This window comes from Plecotus auritus (assembly GCF_963455305.1).
Source record: "Plecotus auritus genome assembly, chromosome: 4".
Lineage (NCBI taxonomy): Eukaryota > Metazoa > Chordata > Mammalia > Chiroptera > Vespertilionidae > Plecotus > Plecotus auritus.
The window spans coordinates 124,806,158-124,812,157 of record NC_137775.1 but is presented as its reverse complement, the minus strand read 5'-3'; positions in this window follow the sequence as shown (position 1 = coordinate 124,812,157).

Genomic DNA, 6,000 nt, shown 5'->3' with positions numbered 1-6,000 from the left:
TAGAAAACAGTTTATTACCTTAATATGAAAAATACATTGCATAGGATAATCTACAAACGCAGGGAGCGAAATCCATAATACTATAAACATATATACCACATATACACATCTAATAATGTAAACCTAAGCACTCCTTGTAAGAGTTCTGGAGCGGCGTGCAAAGCCCTGGGCCAGATCAGCAGGCCAGTCTTCTACTTCCATCTCTTCCTCTAACCCACCAGGGGACTTTGGGCAAATCTCTGTTCTGCTCTGGGCAGCACTTTCCTCACCACGATTTGAAGGGTTTGGACAAGATCATCTCAATCATTTTTTTTCTAGCTCAGGGGCCAAAATTTGAGTTCTTTAGAAAAAATGCTCCTGTGTTCCGGCTGACTTTCGTTCTATCCCTTCGTTCTGAAGCAGTCTTCTGGCTTTGCTTCCTCCCTTACTGCCCTCTTGGTTTCCTTTTCCCGTTTTGTTTTCTTACTCTGTGTGTCCTCTGCAAGCCCAGGTGAGAGTGGTGGTCCGCACTGACAGAAGAAAGAGTCGAGCTTTCGCTCCCAACGCTTACAAACTTTAACAAGAGAAAATCTTAGCCCTTACACACATAATCTGAGGGTCAGAAATGAAAGTGTGAGTTGGCATTTGTCTGAAAACAATTCTTCAGAAGGAGCCACGCTGGCAAAATGGCTAGTCTTGTCAGGTGGTTGGGCATAGTGCTCTCATGAAGATGTGCTAGTGTTGTCTATTTCACAGGGAGTTTATAAAGCCCCTGATTCACTTGGACTTGAGCACAGTGAACTATTTAATGTCTTTATGGTAGGACACTGGGTGCACCTGAAACATTTACTGACTTGAGGGGATGTTGTGGCTTTGCAGGGTGTGGAGAAGGGTGAGGCCCCTCCTCACCTGTGGCAGCTGGAGCCCAGCCAATGACAGGGAGGTATCCTAGGTTGATTTCCTAGTCAAGGCACTGCTGTGACACATCTTCCTTAAGTGGTGACAGTGATAGGATCACACCTCAGGGTGTAGCAGCTGGAGGCCACACCCATGCAGTTAAAGTAGTGTCAGAATTGAGGTGAAAGGTTTAACTTTAGGCTTTTGAGAACTAGGCTTTTAAAATTATTTTCAAAGTCTGAGATCAAATAGTTGTTTATTATCTTTATTTTTTCACTGCTGCCAATAAAATTCGTTACTGTCATTCATCAGACTATCACAATACATTTGCAATACAGGTTACTGAAACCAGTTTAAGTTAAGTTTCTCTTTCTACTGCAAGAAATCTTCAATTCACAGGTCACATGCAAAGATTTTAAATTTAGTTCAGATTTGACAGGTCATGATAATTTCTAATTGGAAACTTGGACGTTTAAAAAATGACCCTTTCATCAAAGAAGAATTTACTAACAAGAGTACTATTTTATAGCCAAGTACATTATAGAGACTCAACCCTACCATTATAGTAGGAACATAAAATTTTTTTTTCTATCAAGGGTCAGAGAAGGGAAAAATATCTATTGAGGGTCACATAAATTAAAAATGATGAAGTTAAAACCTAGGGATTTGAAACAAATAGCAATTAGTTAAGTTTTTTTTAAACTTAGAACAGGAAACAGGAAATTCTATTCTAGAAGTATAACATATAACAAATATACTTCTATTCTGTAGTAAGGTCAGTTAAAGAGTGAGGACTGAAAGAAAGGGAGAAAGATAGGAAGAAAGGAAAGTAGACAGAGAAAGGATAGAATTAGGAGATAAATGTAAGAGATAAAGGTACAGAAGAAAAGGAGAGGAAAATGGGCTGACCCAGGATATACAGATGTGGACTTTCCATGGGCCAGTCTAAACACCCCTTCCAGTTCTGAGTAACCATTAAATTTCTTGGGGAAAAATTATTCCTTCTCTATCTCTTGTTTATGTTCTCATTTAAAATTTCTTTCTTTATTTTTAATGACAAAAGAGAGAGAGAGATCTGTTGTTCCACTTATTTATGCATTCATTGATTGATTCTTGTATGTGCCCTGACCAGGGATCAAACTTGCAACCTTGGCAAATTGAACTACCTGACCAGGGTCCGCATGTTCTCACTTTTTATATGCCCTTATCTGGGCCTGTCCCTGCCCACCAGCTGCTGTTGGCACAGTTCCCTCTCCTGCCCTTCCTAGGCCCACTGCCATGGTCTCTCTGCTCCCTATAGCTGCAGAAAAGCCCTCCAGTCTGCAGCCCCAAGCTTTCCAGTCAGGGCACACACCCACCTCTACCACCACTTCCTTTCCTCCTCAAAAAACTTCACCCATAACTTGCCCCTGGAAATCCTCCTGGATTCTGCTTCTCTATCTCAGAGAAGTAAGCTTGGGGACTCATCTCTCACTTCTAATTTAAGGCAATAAAAACACAGATGCCTACAGTTTTCCCCAGAACCTTCATTTCCCCTCCTCTCTCTCCTTCCTTCCCTCTTTCCTTCCTTCCTTCCTTCCTTCCCTCTTTCCTTCCTTCCTTCCTTCCTTCCTTCCTTCCTTCCTTCCTTCCTTCCTTCCTTCCTTCCTTCCTTCCTTCCCTCTGTGCTTCCATTTCTGCTTCTCCCCCCTCCTCTCAGCTGGAAATGGGGGAAAAAATTAAGAAGTGCAGTAACTCTTCCAAACGAAGATCATCTCTTACACTCTTCTTCTCTCCAATGAAGTTACCATTTAGTATTTGAATATGAAAGAAGTGACAAAGAAAGAGGAAAAGGAGAAGAAAAAAGAAAACAAGACTGCTTGTTATTAGGGAAGGGCAGGAGAAATCCCGAGTGCTTTGTGACCATCCAGAAGTAAAAGGAGGAATTCAAAGCCTGTTGAAAAGCAATGGAATCCCTGCCCATTGCTGTTTCTTTGCCCCAGAAAGAAAATATATTAAAAGCAATAATATATTAACATTTGTCAGTTGAAGTTTATTTTATAAATGGTAGGTGCTGTTTCTTGCTTAACAACAGCTCTCAGTGCCTCATGGACCTATAGACATGCATGGCGAAAGCCCTGCAGGCCCCCATGTAATAGGATCTTCAGAGCAACAACTGCAGACCACCTGTGGGAGGCAGGCTTCTCAGATGGCCTCCAAGATCCCCGCCTCCTGGAATTCATGCCCTTGTGTAATTGCCTCCTTTCCCTGAGTTGAGACTGAACCTATGACTCATTTCTAATGAATAGAATATGGCACATATGATGGATGCCACTTCCAAGATTTGGTTACAGAAGACTATGACTTCCATCTTGCTGGCATTCTCCTGCTTTCTCTCACTTGCTCAGTCTGTTGGAACCAGTTGCATGTTGTCAATAGCCTTATAGAGAGGTCACATGGCAAGGAATTAGGGGTGGCCTCTGGGCAATAGCCAGCAAGGAACTGAAGCTCTCAATTCAACAAACTGTGAGGAACTAAATCCTGCCAACCACCACTAAGAGAGCTGAAAGGCAGATCCTGTCCCAGCCAAGTCTTCAGATGCTGAGACCCCAGCCAACACTCTGCTGCCTTGTCGAAGAACCTGAGCTGGAGACCTAGGAAAGTCAGGATTCCTGACCAATAAAAATTGTGGGATAATAAATGTGTGCTTTTTAAAACTGCACAGTTTTGGGGTAATTTGCTACACAGAAGTAAATACCTAGTGCACCACCTTATTTATTTATTTATTTATTTATTTATTTATTTATTTATTTATTTATTTATTTCAGAGAGAGAAAGGGAGAGGGATAGAAACATCCATGAGAAATATCCATCAGCTGTCTCCTGTACTTCCCCTACTGGGGATGGAGCCTGTACTCTGGTCATGTGCCCTGACGGCTGGAATGGAATCTGCCACCTCCTGATGCATGAGATAATGCTCATCCAACTGAGCCACACCAGCCAGCCTCTAGTACAGCACCTTTTAAGTTAACTCTTCCATTAACAGGGTTCTTTTTGTCTTTCAGTACACCTAGGTGGGTTCATGATTTGCATATCATAAGCCACATTTGGGACCTAGGAAATGATAGTTTAGTAAGATTCTTTTGAACTACATGGGAAGGGAAGGCTGTGATTCCCACAAGCACTGAACATATTCATGATTTCTTCTCTACCCATTCTTCTAAGACCAGGTTGGCCGTATCTTCTCAAAACCTTCCAAAATTCCTACAGCACCCCATTCTGAACTAAATATAATTTAGCTGTCAGTGATTTATTTCCTGAATTTTATCTATTTTATTACAAAGGCTGGACTGTATAATTGTCTGATGTAGTGGTGGTGCCTTTATTTTGTTCCCTGTGTCAAGTAAGTGATCATGAGTTACTTGATTATTAATCTTGGAAAGAATCAAATAGCTTATCTGGACTCATTATTGATTTCATATTCATCTGTATACCTGGTCAGTTGATGACAAATAGCCAAACAAACAAACATAAACTGTCACTGGAAGTCTCATGAACTCATGCTCATTTCTGACAGCATCAAGGTTATCACAGGAAGTTTTTGTTACGAATTTAAGCCCAGATGAAATGTAATACAAACTGTTTTCTGGACAATAGAAACTAGTTGCTAACACATTCTTTCTACTTGCTAAACACTGTTTTAAGTATTTTTTTTTTACAAGAACACAAGTTTCTGAGATTCAGATTAAAAAATCTAACAAATAATTAAAGAGTAAGGTTTAAAAACTTTGTAGGTGTAAAAACTATTTAATATTAAAGAACTGAAATATGTAAGTCAAAGTCACATTAGGGATTGAGTTACACACAGCAATTTTTACAAAGTGATTAATAAATATGATATATATTAAGCTTTCTCTAGTGTCATCTTTTAGCCTTGGAGGGAGCTAAGTTGTGTGTGTGATGGGTGGTAATGGAGGTGGTGGTGTGGCTATTTGATTCTTTCTAAGGTTAACGGTCAAGTAACTCAGGATTACTTACTATATGCCCAGGAACCCAAATGAAGTCATTGATACTAAAACATAAGACAATACAGTCCAGACAGATGTGCAGTAAGGAGAAAATATCCTATATAATAAAAGGCTAATATGCAAATTGTCCCCTCGACTGGGATTTCGACTGGGAGTTTGACTAGGGGGTGGGGCTGGCCAATGGCCCAAAGCCCCTCTCCCCAGGACCCCTCCTCCCCCAACCTCCTGCATCCCCTCCCTCTGGCTGGCTCTCCGGATCGAGGTGGGCTGGCCGTACCCCACCCATGCATGAATTCGTGTACCAGGCCTCTAGTAAGAATATAAATAACCAATAGCTCAGTTGTGTAGGTCATGTTAGGGTGCTTTAAAGTTTGGGAAGGGTTTTGAGGAAAAGATCGAACTGAGCTGGTCTAGGAAGGATGGGTAGAGAAGAAATAATGAGTGTGTTGCAGTGCTAGGAAGCATAATTTCTTCTTTCTGGGTAACTAGTTAAAAAGAATATATATATTTTGAAACTTGAAAGAGGTCATATAAAAAAAAAAGTGAAAAGCAAGTATTTTCTCATCCGTATAGTCTCCTGGGTTGAAGATGTCCCTGGTCCCAGCAAGTGGCTATCAGGGAGGAGGCAAACACCACAGGGATATGGAGAACTGCATTATCTTCTCCTCCTTCTCTTGGGCCAGACTATGCCGGATGTAGGGAGGGTTGGGCTTGGGAAGGCATGGACATGGCCCTATGCCTCTGGGTGCATAAATGCTGCTAAGCATTGGTATGTGGATATGGGAGGCTGGAACTGCTGGAAAATTAGCCACCTGGAAGCAGTTCTTACCAACTGAAAGCATGGGTGTCTAGCTATCTCAGCTCCCTCACCCTTAGGTTAGGGCAACTCTGTGGTGTGTTCTACCTGGATTCCTGAGTGAGTTCTCCACTGGGTTAAGCTCTGGGTGCCCACAGTGGCAGCTGACTTGATAGTACACTCTTTATTGGCTCACTTCTCCATCCGACTACTGGGGCTTTCTTCACCTTTTCGATAAACTACCCGCTCTTGAATTCTCGTCTTAGGCTCTACTTCTGGGAGAACCCAAACGAAACCAGTGGGAATGCATGTACACTGTGC